This window comes from Asparagus officinalis, chromosome 6, assembly GCF_001876935.1.
Source record: "Asparagus officinalis chromosome 6, Aspof.V1, whole genome shotgun sequence".
NCBI classification, from domain to species: Eukaryota; Viridiplantae; Streptophyta; class Magnoliopsida; order Asparagales; family Asparagaceae; genus Asparagus; species Asparagus officinalis.
The window spans coordinates 55,924,013-55,939,671 of NC_033799.1; positions in this window are offsets into that span (position 1 = coordinate 55,924,013).

Below are 15,659 nucleotides of genomic sequence, written 5' to 3' on the forward strand. Positions count from 1 at the left end.
ATTTTTACATAAACCATCTTTAAAGTTGGTTTTGTTGCAATCACCTACCTCTTAGTCAAAATTTTCCCTAAATCCTGAAATTATTTTTTAAAAACTAACATTCAAGACACGTGACTCTTTTTTTTAGTGTTTAGATCATGTTAGGACGCAACTCATCTACCATGAACTTTGAATATTTAAGCTTATTTTTTGTTTTTAGTGAAAATTTGACTAGATAGATATGGTCGATTGCAACAAAATCCGATTGTAAAGGTGGTTTACGTATAATGTGAAATTAAAGATAGTTTTTTCGTACAATTACCCCATTTTAAAGGTGAGTTTTATGTGAGGGGGGGGGGACCCTTTATCAAAAGATGAAATCTAATAAAGTTGCCAATCCTCATCCAAACCTGTTTGTCCACCTATACTCACCCACTAAACGGGTCATCCAAACCCTGAATGAAAGTATTGACATTACAAAGAACACCCTTAATTTTTTGAAATCTAAAAAATTTCCTAGCAGTTTTAAAACATTCAATAACAAACTTGAAAATATGGAAATTATATACTGTTGTATCACAAAAATCTCTAAGTACAAGCCTCGTTCTAGAAAGCGACACATGTCTCAATCAACTGGATAATAACCCGACCCTACTCTCATGAAGGCTGGCTCAAAAGGTGTCTTCACTCATCATCGTTTAGAAGGACCAATATGAAAGACATCTTCACTCAAGCCGCCTTAGATATTTGAGGTGTCCCCACTCAGCAGGTCGAGTCGAAAGATATCTTCACTTGACCTCTCTCAAAGAACCAAGATGAAAGGTGTCCTCTCTTGAACTTAGCTATGACAACCAGTCACTATCGCATTAAATGCATAGTCAAAACCTACAGAGCTCTAAAAGCAGTAGGCATCTAGGTAGCCGACACTATCTCGCTTACCGAAGAAGATATTCGATGACAATCCTTAGTGAGGTTGAAAAGGAGCATGCCAGAACCGTCAAGGAGATAGAAGATCGGTTGAGAAGCCTCTGAGCTAATTTGCTTTAGCATCAATAATTACTTTTGTCTTTACCAATTACCGTTTGAGTTGGGCTAGCCATACTATTTTCTTTAGTATGGTGACTTGTCGAGAAGTTTCTCTTAGATTTAATGCTAAGATTTTTTCTCTATCCTTAGCCATTTTAAGGTATTCGATTAAAAAAATACGCGTAATTATAGCAATTAAGTTGTAATCAGACTTGGTTGTATTGCTCAGAGTTTGAAAGCGAGGCTCATCGCATGGTAGGCCCGCTATTTCAGGAAGTGGTCACTTACAAGAATAACCGACAGAGGGTGATGATATCGTTAATGCAATAACGATCTCAAATTTGAATGATGACTCATCACTTGGTAGGTGACTATTCGAGGATAAGGGAGTTGATAAGGCACATTGCTTGGTAGGCCACCATCAACGAACAATGTCATTTGCAAAAATGATGGTGTGGAGACAATCAAATCATTCAGTGACATGGAAGTATAACGACTTTGATCAGAATAGCGGCACATCGCATGGTAGGCCACTATCTTCGATCTTTCTAAGGAGATAGAATGTTCAGATCAGATCAGATAGTGGATCATCGCATGGTAGATCACTATCTTGATCGAGTGACAAGTAGGGGCTCATCACATGATAGGCCACTACTTGACGGAGTATTTTTGATAGTAGTCGAAGAGTTGACTATCAGAAGTAATCGTTAACATAATAGTTTTGTGTGGTCCTACCATCCTATTGAAAAGGATTGGTGGGCGAATTTGGAGAAAATTAACTATCAGAGGTGATTGTTAACATGATAGTTTTGTAGACCCGCCATCCTGTTGAAGAGGATTAGCGGGAGAATTTGGGGGGGTGTAGGCATTAACAAATGTCAAACTTCAAGATATGATGAAGGTCATCATGGGGATGAACCTCATATCAATCAAAGATGAGACTCGCCACCCAACAAGGATCCATATTAGAAATGAGGATCGCTACACAACAAGGCTTGACATCAAAAGACGAAGCTCGTCATTGGAAACGAGGTTCGAAGTTCATCATTGGAGGTGAAACTCAAGCTCGTCAGTGAAGATGAAGCTCATCAAAAGGAAGTTCATGAGGATTGCTATGTAGTTGAACCTAGTTATCAAAGATGGGGTTCGTTCGTGAAGACGAAGCTCGTCAAACGAAGTCAGTGAAGACAAAGTTCATCAAAAGAAGCTCGCTATACTGAAAAGCTTGCCTTATATGACGAACGTTACTGAGTATTGAGGCTCGTCCAATCTGATGAACCTGTTGGCCTCTTTGTTTTGATAATGTTTAACAAATAATTTACCACTAATATTGGTTGTCTAGTGTTTGTGTATTTCTATTTATTATAGACAAACAACAAGTTAGAGGATGGATGGAATTGAGTATTCACGATCATATCCAATGGAGGTTGGCGGAACAGCGGTTGAAGCCTATGTAATTCAAGTTAAAGATCCAAGTTTAAGCTTCATCCACAAAGTGTACTAAGTTAAGAATATTGAATATCAAGCTTGGGTAAATTAGTTTAGGGTTTATACTTGTGTGTTAATACTTTGAGCTCAATATCACACACACACAATTCTTGATTCTGAGTAATTTTGATAAAATATTGAGTTATTGGTTTATGGACTTAACAATCATTGTATACATATTTCACTAAGTCTATAAAATCATTTAATAAGGTTTCAAAATATTGTTTAACTCAATAGTAAAAAATCAAGAAGTTTATGTACACATGTATTTACAAGTTTTGCAAAATACATGAGTTTTCACAAATGGAAAATTCAATTTGAGAAGTTCTTTTTCTAACATGTTCAATTTCATGTTTATAAATATTTTCCAGAGTTTTATCAATTTTGGAATAAATTTGTTATGTTTAATTGAATTTACAAAATCAAGTTTTAAATAAGTTCATGTTGGTGCACATGTTCGTGCATGTTTTTGCAAAATAGATGCGTTTTCAAAATTGAGAAATGTGAATTGAAAAATTTCTTTGTTTACATGTTTATCATCATATATACAAATATTTCCCTAAGTTTTACTAACTTTGCATTTGTTTTGTTATTTTCAATTGAATTTACAAAAACGAGTTTTCATCAGTTTTTTAGAAATTATATATCTGTGTTCAAATATTTTTTTCTCTCAACTGGGAAATAATATTTTAGAAATTATTTCTCTAACATGTTTGTCTACATGTCTAAAACCATCCCTCAAAAGTTTATAATTTTTGGAGTTGATTTAATATTTTTAATTGATTTTAAAAAGGTAGATACGCAGATTTCCAGATTTCAGTAACTGTCAGTTTTCACGATCGACCGCTACAGTCGACCGTGCTACAGTGTGATCGACCGTGCTACAGTGTGATTGACCGTTGATGAAGTCCAGAATCATTCCTTTGTTTTTCTTCTGCTCACAGTCTACCGCACGAATTCTGCAGTCGACCGCCAAAGTTACCGTTGGCTTCCAACGGCTAGTTTCTGAGTTGTTTTTCTAGGGGCTTTTTTATCATTTTAGTGGGGTTTTGGCTGAAGTTTTGAGTGGGTATAAATACATCATTGCATTCAACTCACCCACTAACAATAAGAGTGTTTTAAAACAAGTTTAAAAGAATTTTATCAAGGGTTTAAGTTTTGTTTAAAGTTTGTTTAAGAAGCTTTTAAGCAATTAAGAGTTTGACTTTATGAAATCAATTCCACAAGAGCTTGAGGAAATCATCTATTGGTGCTTGAGCATCCAACTATTCTCCCTCGACCTCTTTATCTATTGAGAAGTTTTTTAAACTCTATTTCTAGCTCTTTATATATTTGATTATCATTGTTATTAAGCTAGAACTATATTGAGTTTAGTTTTGATTTATATCTCTTTGTTCACACACAAGCTATTGAGCTTATTGTATTTACATTCATAGTATATGGGTTGTGGGTTTGTGATATAGAGTGTGAGCTTAATTGAGTTCTCGTTCATTGTAGAGAACAAATCATTTGTTACATTGTGAGATTGTGAACGTTGATCGGTGACCGTTGAAAACCGATATTATGAGGTGCAAATGTTATTCGGGTGAGCGTAGAAAACCTAGTTGTGATAGTGAGGTGTAAACATTATTCGGGTGAGCGTAGAAAACCTAGTTGTGATAGTGGAGATCTCCTCGAGGTTAGGAGTGGAGACGTAGGTCGTGGGGACCGAGCTCCGTGAATATATCGTTTGTTTGTGATTGTATTGGCGCACTTATTTTTATGTTCATATCTTATACGACCTTTGTATATTGCTTGTTGATCATATTGCCCACTATCTAGTTTAGATTATTTACCCTTGTGTTAATTGTATATCCTTGCATATATCTCATAGTATATCTCATTGTTAGGATATTTCCATTTGTTCATATTGCATATTCTTGCTCATAATATATTGTATATCTATCTTGTAAAATAATATTTGAATTAATTAAATCAGCATAAAATCAGATTAGATTAGCATAAGACCCTAATCACCCCCCCCTTCTAGGGTCTAACAATTGGTATCAGAGCTTGGTGCTCTTTGATTTAAGGTCTAATCACCTTGAGTTAAAGATCCAAGTTATCTTTTTGTGCTAATCTTGTTTAGATTTTTTTTGTTATCTTGCTTGCATATATATACATATATTATGGATATGCACGGTACACCTAGTTTAGGTTATGCCATCAATATTGCTCCAAAATTAGATAATTTCCCTTATGCCCAATGGTGTGTTAAATTAAAGCTATTTGTTGGATCTAAACATTCCGATTTATGGAAAATTATAGATGATGCTTATATTATGCCCACTACGGAGAAATCCAAGTGGAATAAAAATGATCATCAAATATTTACAATGAACAAGATTTTGTTAGAATATTTGCTAAATGCTTTTGATTCATCTATGTCTAACAAAATTGTTCATTTTGATAGTGCTTAAAATTTATGGAAATTCATAGAAGTACATCAAGGCAACTTGGAGGAAATCCGACATAGTTTGGAGGATACTTCTTCAAGTGATATTAGAGCTTCTTCATGCACACGGCCACTAGGAGTTAGCCCTAGTATGGTATGTGGTTCCGAACCCGATAATGATTTATCTAGTGATGAACTTGCTTGTGCTAGTGAAAAATTATTACATATCTATAACAAATTACATAAAGATTTTATTGACCTACAAAGCAAGCATGTAAAATTAAAATCCGATCATGAGGAGCTAGTGTCAAAATTGGATGTCATTGCAAAAGAAAATACCATGCTTAAAGAAAACAATGATATGTTAATTTTGGAAAATAAAAAATTAACCACATCTATAACTAGCTTATCTCATGAAAAAGATAATGCCACATTAGAAGTAGAGAACATAAAAATTGATATTGCTTCCTTTATAAATGACTATATATGTTCTACTTCTGATAAAAATGCATATATACCTAATAATGAAGATTTGAATCTTGTGAATAAACGCATTTCATCTTTAGATTCAACTTTGAAAACATGCATTAATAATCATAAGAAGCTTATAGACATGTGCGCTAAGTCTCATGCTACTACATCTAGACATCCCATACACCATGCACACATATATAGCAAAGTTTACAAGTGTTCAATTTATGGTCGTAAATGTCATTTATCTAAATTTTTCTATGATGCACACAAATATAAGAATATTAATCCTTCTTGTGCATCTCATCAAGTTTCTTCATCACACGCACATGCACATGCTCATAATGCTCATCATAAACATGCACATGTGTTTAAATGTGATCTATATGGTCGATTTGGCCATTTGGCAAAGTTTTGTTTTGATTTGAAAAAGATTTCACTTTTGCCAAATAATTTTAAAAGACCACAAAAGTTTAAGTGTGATAATTGTGGTCATTGTGTTCATTTGACCAAATTTTGTTTTGATTTGAGGAGAGTTTCCCATTTGTAAAATAATTTTAAAGAACAACTTATTTTTACAAATGGTTCCCATGCACGAGCTAATGGTCCACAAAAACAAATGGATCTCTTTTATTACACATATTGCAATCGGAAGGGTCATTTGAGTGATTATTGCTTTGACCGTGTTAGTACACTACATGTGCCTAAGAGGGTTCATAACCCTAGGGCTTTGAGCTTTATTGATAGGGGTCATGTCCCTAAATAATCCGGCACCAAGAATGCTTGGGTGCCAAAATCATTTTAAACCAAGATTTTTAATATTTTTATTTTTTATGTCTTGGTTTTTAAAAACACGCTTTTAAAATTTTCTTTGAATATGCAAACAATTTTCTTTGATTAATTCTTTTGTTTTCATGATTATTAGTTTCGATTTTGATGAGAGGTTTGTGTTTATATAACCCTCCGGGATTATTGGGTGTTTATTCCCAAATCTTGTTTACCGAGTGCTAAAATATTTATATGGGTTGATACAAGCTCAAGAGCTTGATATGGTTACCTCTCTTATCTTTTTGAAAATCAATGATGATTTGGTTTTATGTTTTTATGTGATTGTGGTTGATTTATGATTTTATTTGATTGATCTGTTTTCATTCGAAAACTCTTTTTGCATGATTCTCATACTTTCTCTCTTTTGATTTCATAAATCTTTTTATTATGTTTTGTATTAAAACTAATGCTTTGAGACACCAATCTTCATAATGACATACGTATATATGTTCTCATTGTCTTTGTGTATGTGAGTTCTGTTTAGCATGTTTTTCATCTTGCTTGCTCACATATGTATGCCTTTGTATTCATTTCATACTTTCATGAGGCATTTCGATAAGGAAAGTCTTCCCTATTCTATTATTGTTTTTATACTCACCCATGCATATTGATAGAGGGAGCTTTTGCTCTCTTCTTTCTTGTTGGTTTCCTCTTTTTGATGTTGTCAAAGGGGGAGAAATATTATGAGTATGCCTTTCTTGTTTATATGTATGATAATTCTAATTTATATGTTCTTTCCTTTCATGCATATATATTTTTTGTAAATTGTTTGTCATCATCAAAAAGGGGAAGATTGTTGGCCTTTTTATTTTGATAATATTTAATAAATAATTTACCACTAATATTGGTTGTCTAGTGTTTGTGTATTTCTATTTATTATAGACAAACAACGAGTTGGAGGATGGATAGAATTGAGCATTCACGATTATATCCAATGAAGGTTGACGGAATAGTGATTGAAGCATATGCAATTCAAGTTGAAGATCCAAGTTCAAGCTTCATCCACAAAGTGTACCAAGTCAAGCATATTGAAGATCAAGCTTGGGTAAATTAGTTTAGGGTTTATACTTGTGTGTTAATACTTTAAGCTCAATATCACACATACACACAATTCTTAATTCTGAGTAATTTTGATAAAATATTGAGTTATTGGTTTATAGACTTAACAATCATTGTATACATATTTCATTAAGTCTATAAAATCATTTAATAAGATTTCAAAATATTGTTTAACTCAATAGTCAAAAATCAAGAAGTTTATGTACACATGTATTTAAAAGTTTTACAAAATACATGAGTTTTCACAAATAGAAAATTCAATTTGAGAAATTCTTTTTCTAACATGTTCAATTTCATATTTATAAATATTTTCCAAAGTTTTATCAATTTTGGAATAAATTTGTTATGTTTAATTGAATTTACAAAATCAAGTTTTAAATAAGTTCATGTTGGTGCATATGTTTGTGCATGTTTTTGCAAAACAGATGCATTTTCAAATTGGGAAATGTGATTTGAAAAATTTCTTCATTTACATGTTTATCATCATATATAAAAATATTTCCCTAAGTTTTACTAATTTTGCATTTGTTTTGTTATTTTCAATTGAATTTACAAAAACGAGTTTTCATCAGTTTTTTAGAAATTGTATATCTGTGTTCAAATATTTATTTCTCTCAACTAGGAAATGATATTTTATAAATTATTTCTCTAACATGTTTATCTACATGTCTAAAACCATCCCTCAAAATTTCATAATTTTTGGAGTTGATTTACTATTTTTAATTGATTTTACAAAGCCAGATATGCAGATTTCCAGATTTTAGTAACTGTTAGTTTTCATGGTCGACCGCTACAGTCGACCGCGCTACAGTTTGGTCGACCGTGCTATAGTGCAGTCAACCGGATGAAGTCCAGAGTTGTTCCTTTGTTTTTTTGCTGCTCGCGGTCGACCGCACGAATTCTGCAGTCGACCGCCGAAGTTACCGTTGGCTTCCAACGACTAGTTTCTGACTTGTTTTTCTAGGGGCTTTTTTGTCATTTTAGTGGGGTGTTGGCTGAAGTTTTGAGTGGGTATAAATACCTCATTGCATTCAACTCACCCACTAACAATAAGAGTATTTTAAAACAAGTTTAAAAGAGTTTTATCAAGAGTTTAAGTTTTGTTTAAAGTTTGTTTAAGAAGCTTTTAAGCAATTGGGAGTTTGATTTTATGTAATCAATTCCACAAAAGCTTGAGGAAATCATCTATGGGTGTTTAAGCATCCAACTATTCTTCCTCAACCTCTTGATCTATTGAGAAGTTTTCTAACTCTATTTCTAGCTCTTTATATATTTTATTATCATTGTTATTAAGCTAGAACTATATTGAGTTTAGTTTTGATTTATATCTCTTTGTTCACACATAATCTATTGAGCTTATTGTATTTACATTCATAGTATATTTGGGTTGTGGGTTTGTGACATAGAGTGTGAGTTTAATTGAGTTCTCGTTCATTGTAGAGAACAAATCATTTGTTACATTATGAGATTGTGAACGTTGATCGGTGACCGTTGAAAACCGATATTGTGAGGTGCAAACATTATTCGGGTGAGCGTAGAAAACCTAGTTAAGGTGTAAACGTTATCCGGATGAGCGTAGAAAACCCGGTTGTGATAGTAGAGATATCCTCGAGGTGAGGAGCGGAGTCGTAGGTCATGGGGACCGAACTCCATGAACATATCGTTTGTTTGTGATTGCATTGGCGCACTTATTTTTATGTTCATATCTTATACGGCCTTTGTATATTGCTTGTTGATCATATTACCCACTATCTAGTTTAGATTGTTTACCCTTGTGTTAATTGTATATCCTTGCATATATCTCATAGTATATCTCATTGCTAGGATATTTCCATTTGTTCATATTGCATATTCTTTCTCATAACATATTGTATATCTATCTTGCAAGAATAATATTTGAATTAGTTTTAAATTAGCATAAAATTGGATTAGATTAGCATAAGACCCTAATCCCCCCTCCCCCTCTAGGGTCTAACAGAACCTCGCTATGTAGAAAGGCTTGTCGTCCGTAGAAGATCCAGCCATAGCGGATTTGAAGACTTAATCAGCCACGTGGGCTAAGCTTTAGGAGCACGTTACGCCCCATTAACCAACGTGGGCTAAAATAGAGGAGGCAGTTATGCCCTCTACCCACAATTCTAGCACGTCAGTTACGTGTTACGAACTCTATAAATAGCCATGAGCAGCTATGAAGAGGGGACTTTAGGAAGATTTTGGCCATCGTGTGATGAGAGATCAGAGTCTGCATTCTCATGATCTAAGCCATTGTTAGAAGCTTTGTGATCTTGTTCTGATCATCAATGGAAGGCAATCTCGGCTTGAGCATTGAGAGAAGCATCCTTTCACCACCAAGAACCCACTTTTAAACAAATAAAAGTCGAATTAATCTTCTCTTCCTCTGTAATCGAGAGAGTGAGTGATTGTAAGGGATACGTACTAAGTGATCGAACCCATTTCTTAAAACAAGAATCAATCAATTTTAATTTTTTGATCCTACAAAAGATGACAACCATAGTTGGGGAAGCCATTTTTCTGATGAATTAGTGGTGGCACAGTCAGACAAGATTGCAGTGGGAACAGAGGTTGAAACTCTAGTCATAGAGTTCGACCAGACGAAGTATGAGGAGTTTCTTTCCTCTGGTAAGTCTAGTCCCACTAAGGCACGAAAGTGCCGTCGAGTCTCTTATGAGACTTCAACCCATGTGGCTTCTGATGATTCAACTCAAGTTAACCTCGAAGGAAAGTCTATGCCTCTTAAGGATGAGGCTCCAGTAACTAGCCGCTGATAATGATATTTTATTACACTTTTATACTCTTATTATCTATTTTATATGAATAGATACATCACTAATAATTGTTTTTATCTTTTAATTGCAGGTTAATAGAGAATAAATCTCAAACTCCCATCTCTCAACAAAAACCCATTGTTTAAATGAAGAAATGAAGCAAAGAAGTCCATTGGAAAATTAATTTCCAAATTATCCAAAAGCCCAAGCTTAGAAGAAGGATTAAAACCCAAGAAATACCAAAGACAAAACCAAAATGCATGAAGAAATCAAGAAGCCCAAAAGCCCAAGATGCCAAAAGCTCAACACAAGAGGATCTGCGGACAACACAATAAAGAAGGGCTGACATCGATGCCAGCATCGATGGGGGCATCGATGCCGGCATCGATGCCCGTATCGATGCCGGCAGAAGGTTTGCATTTCTTTTCTTTTTCTCTTTTATTGCTTATTAGTTTAGATTTATTTCTATGCTTGTAGTTAGATTTTATTTTCTTGTTAAATAGCCAAGAGGCTAGAACCCTCTTGCCTTAGATTTATTTCATGCTTATAGAGTAGATTTATTTTCTTGTATTTAATTCTTGTAATTTTATTTTGTAGTTTAGATTTTGTAATTTATTTTGTAGTTAGATTTTAATTTCTTGCACTATTCACCTTGAGGCTAGAACCCTCTTGGGTTTAGTTTTTCTTTTTGTTTATTTTTATTTTGTTTGATTCGCCTTTAGGCTAGAACCCTCTAGGGAATCACTCTTTTCTAAGAAGTGGGTTCAATTTTAGATTACTCATATCTATAATTGAATCCACCATCTTTAATTTTTTGTATTTTTTTTATTCTTGAATTTTATTTTTAATTTGTTTCTCAATTTTATTGATTCTTCTTTCTTGCCTTATTGATCACATTTATTCTCTCCACAATCACATTCACTCATCACTCATATTTGTGACGTACACAACATAAGAACCGATTTTATATTTTCTCCTACAAAAACACCTTCCTCGTGGGATCGATATCTTTATACTATAACTTGACACGGTTGTGCACTTACAATCTTTTTGGTACATGTTTATGCCGTATCAAGTTTTTGGCGCTGTTGGCGGGGAGGGTGCTTAAGTAGGTTTTAATTATTTTGATTCTTTAACTTGTGTGTTTATTGTGAAGGAAACGCTTGGAGCTTGAAGATCGCGGATTGGAGAACTTGGATTTGAAGATTTGCTTTCGGGTAAGTCTTCTTTCTAGCATTTTCAATTCCACCCCTTGTAGTTAGCTTCATAATTAGAGAGAATTAGGATTAAAAAAATTATTTTTGTTGACCATAATAAAATCCATCTTTCACTTGAACATTAACTAACAAGATAATAAACTTAAACAATGTTCCCCCTTCTCATAGTTGTTTGATTGTTAACCCTAATAAAAAAAATATATAAAGATTTTTTTTCATCCTTTTTAGTCGCTTTTAATTTCTAGGGTTGCATTTCATATAGTGTAGGAATTCACCAAAGTGATTGTAGCACTTGATTTGGCACACACTTAAAACATTCTTAAGGGCAAAACCCCTAATCAAGATAAGGTAAGGGATTTCATCACTCTTTTCTTAGCCCACAAATCACTAATTCCTCACTTTACAAACACAAGCCTTCTAAAACTCATTAGACGTTGGCCCCTAAGGACACGAGCTCAATAAGGAACAAGAAATCCTTAAGTGAACCGGTTTAAGTTTTCTCAGATTAGTTGGTGTCTAAGGCAATGTTTAGGGGTTGCGTAAAGCGCTCCGCAAGGAAAGAGGTACTTAATTGATCTCTTACTTGGCTAACTACCTGGGTAAAACTTTAATCTTTTCACTGTAGGAGTTTTTGGTTAGGAGCTGGTCTAGTTGAGTTAGGCTAACCCTAGAATTAGAGTGATTGAAAAGTGATTGCTTTGATTTGTTTTAGTTAGGATTTTTCTTTTTCTTCTCATAAAAAAAACTAATTTTCTTTCTTTCTTAAAAAAAATTATAAAAAGAAGTTGTTTTGGTGTATGCAAACTTAGGTTAGGGATAATTCTCATCATTTAATTCGTGTTGAACCAATCCAAGAAATGGCAAATCAATCCGTTCTTCAAGATATGTGTTACCCCACCAGAAATGCAATTCCATCTTGCATAAGGCTCCCCAAAGCAAATGGAGAAAATTTTGAGCTTAGACCGTATTACATAAACATGCTTCCCAAATTCCTTGGAAATAAAACAGAAGATGCATATATTTTTATTTCGGAATTTGAGGAAGTGTGTATTATGATTAAAATGAGAGAATTAACCGAAGATGCGATTAAGCTTAGATTTTTCCATTTTCTCTTAAGGATAAAGCTAAAAAATGGCTGTACAGCTTACCGACAAATTCCATCTCAACTTGGGATGAATTTATCACCGTTTTTTTAAAGAAATTTTTCCTTATTCACAAAACGGTAAAGCTAAGGAACAACATTCAAAACTTTAAAATTATCCCGGTAAAGCTAAGGAACAACATTCAAAACTTTAAAATTATCCCGGGAGAGCCATTCTGGAAATATTTTGACCGATTCAAAGATCTTTTAATCCAATGTCCTCATCATGGTCTAGAATAATGGCGATTGTGCCAAGTCATATACGAGGGATTGGACTATTCTTCAAAAACATCTTTAGAATTGATGTGTCAGGAAGATTTTATGAGGAAAAACACAGATGAAGCTTGGGAATTTCTAGAGAGTTTATCCGAGAAAACAATGCAGTGGGAACACTGTGATGATAGAGTTTCATCAGTCCTCAATTCTAAGTCTAGTGGTCCTTCCTTGGAGTCAAACATTACTTCTGAAGCGAAGATGGCGATGATTCTGCGGAGGTTAGAAGCTTTAGAAGTTAAGGAACGAGTTCCAGCTCAAATAAATCATGTTTATGTCCAAGGATGTCATAATTGTCAGTCTCCTACCCACGTTTCAGAGGAATGCCCTCTCCTAGGAAATAATCAGCCATTAGGACAGATGAACACTGCATTCCAGCGTCCTAGAAATGATCCATTTTCTCTAACCTACAATCCAGGTTGGAGAAATCATCCCAACTTTGCATGGAATCAAGGAAATTCTCCCGGAACTCAAAACTTCATTCCCGTTTCAACCCAACAATTTCCTAGGGGAAACACAGTTTCTTTCAATCCACAATTTTAACAACCCAATCTGCCGTATCAAAACCAGTCTCCTCTTTATCAAGCTGTAATTCAGATTCCTCACAATCCAGATCAGGATAAACGTCTTAATGTCTTGGAAAGGGGTTTGGAAACCATAATTAAGGCCTCCACTCAAACCACGAATATGTTGACTCAAACATCCAGCACTCTGAATTCCTTTATGCAATCAACCAGACAAATGCTCAATTCCAACACTCAAGCTATAGCTAGATTAGAATCCTAACTTGGTCAACTAGCTAGTGCCATGAGTGAAAGAGAGAAAGGAAAATTTCTGAGTCAACCCGTGGTCAACCCTAAGGACACAAGATGCAGTTCATCCTATGAAGCTCAAGTGAATGCAATCCATTCACTTCGGTCAGGTAGACAGGTCGATAATCAAGTGAGAACTCCCCCAAGTCAAACTTTTGATCCAGTACAAATTCCTTCTCCTTCTCCTTCTGATGAATTTATTCAACAATCACCCTCCTCAGATGACCAAGAACCTGAACCAGAACCTGAGCCTGCTTTTGATAGGTTTAGACCAGTTGCTCCTTTTCTAGATAGACTCAGGCTTAGGAAACACTCCCCTCAAGAGGAGAAGATCTTAGAAATATTTAAGCAGGTTAAAGTCAATATTCCTCTCTTAGATGTAATTGAACAAATTTTATCTTATGCTAAATTTTCAAAAGAATTATGCACTAAGAAGAGGAGAATAAATGTTCCAAAGAAAGTCTTTTTAGCCGCCAATATCAGTGAAATGCTATCAAATTTCATACCTTTGAAACGTAAAGATCCAGGTTCCCCCATCATTTCATGTATCATTGGTAATACTCACATTGATAAGGCACTTTTAGACTTAGGGGCCAGTGTTAATTTGCTTTCATATTCAGTCTTCCAGTAATTGGGTCTAAGTGTACTAAACCCAACCAAATGCACCTTATAGTTGGCTGATAGATCTGTTAAGGTCCCTATGGGTGAGTTAGAGGATATTCTAATTAAGTTTGGAGATTTTATTTTTTCAGTAGATTTTGTAGTCTTGGAAACACAGCATGTTTCTAATCCCAAAGGACAGACATCTGTCATCTTAGGACAACCTATCTTAGCCACTTCTAATGCTCTCATTAACTGTAAAACTGGTCAAATGAAGCTGTCCTTTGGGAATTTGACTGCTAATCTCAATATTTTTAATCCAGGGGACCAGCCAAATAATCAGCCTCTAGAAATAAATTACATTTAGGAAAAAGAAGAAGAAGAAGAAGAGTCTGATTTGAGTTTTGAAGAAATTTTTGATGAAGAGTTAGAGTTTTTAGAAGAAGCAGATCAGGTCCTTGAGAATAATAAAATTGTGTTAAACATTTGCTGCTTTGAATTAAATTTTGAAGAACTCTTCCTTGATGAACTTAGATTCTTAGAGAATAATCAACAACTAAATTTTCAGAACTCTACAGAAGAATTGGTTGTTAGAAAACAAAACTTCACAGTACAAGAGTCTGAGTTCATTAAGAAATACAAAATGCATGACACCAATAATACCTACCTTACTTTGTTACAAGAATTATTGAACACCCCGAAATGCTTAAAATTTCACATTATTGATTATATCATTCTGAATTTATTTAAAATCCGGGGAAGAATTTTCAACAATAAGGTAGGATTCAATGTAGAATACGAGCTCTTCGTGTTGAACACTTCATTCTACATTATTTGTTTTGTTTATTTCAGAATAATATAAAGAATTTATTCTTCTCTCATTCGAGAGTTTCTTATTCATTTGAAAAAAAAAGAAAAAAAAGAAAAAAAAGAAAAAAAAGAGAAAAAAACAAAAGAAAATAATAAATTTTTGATTCTATCCTCCACAGACCAAAGGTAATTACAGATTTTTATCAGCTGATCAAATGCAGACCAAAGGTAATTACAGATTTTTATCAGCTGATCAAATGTAAGTACTTCACTTCTTATCTGCTTTACTTTGTGCATCATAGAGTATCAGCTGATCAAATGTAAGTACTTCACTTCTTATCTGCTTTACTTTGTGCATCATAGAGTTTGCATTACGGACAATGTAAAATTTAAGTGTGGGCGTGGGAATTAGTTAAATTTTCTCTTTGTTTTACATTTTTTGTTGCATTTTTGTCATTTTTTTCCTTTCTAAATTTTTTTTAATAAAAATATCGTCACTTGCAAATTGACAGATTTATGAATAACTGATTTATTTGATAAATTTTAAAATTTCTAGTCAGTTATTTACTCAAATTCACTTTTTATGATAACTCTAAATAAAGTTCTTAAGAAATGATTTTCAAAGTAGTATACTTTACTTAAGCCTTAACTTAGATTTTTATTTAAAATAATGGAATACATGCTTAGCTTAGAGTTAAAAATCATGCTTAGCTTAGAGTTAAAAATAATTTTTCA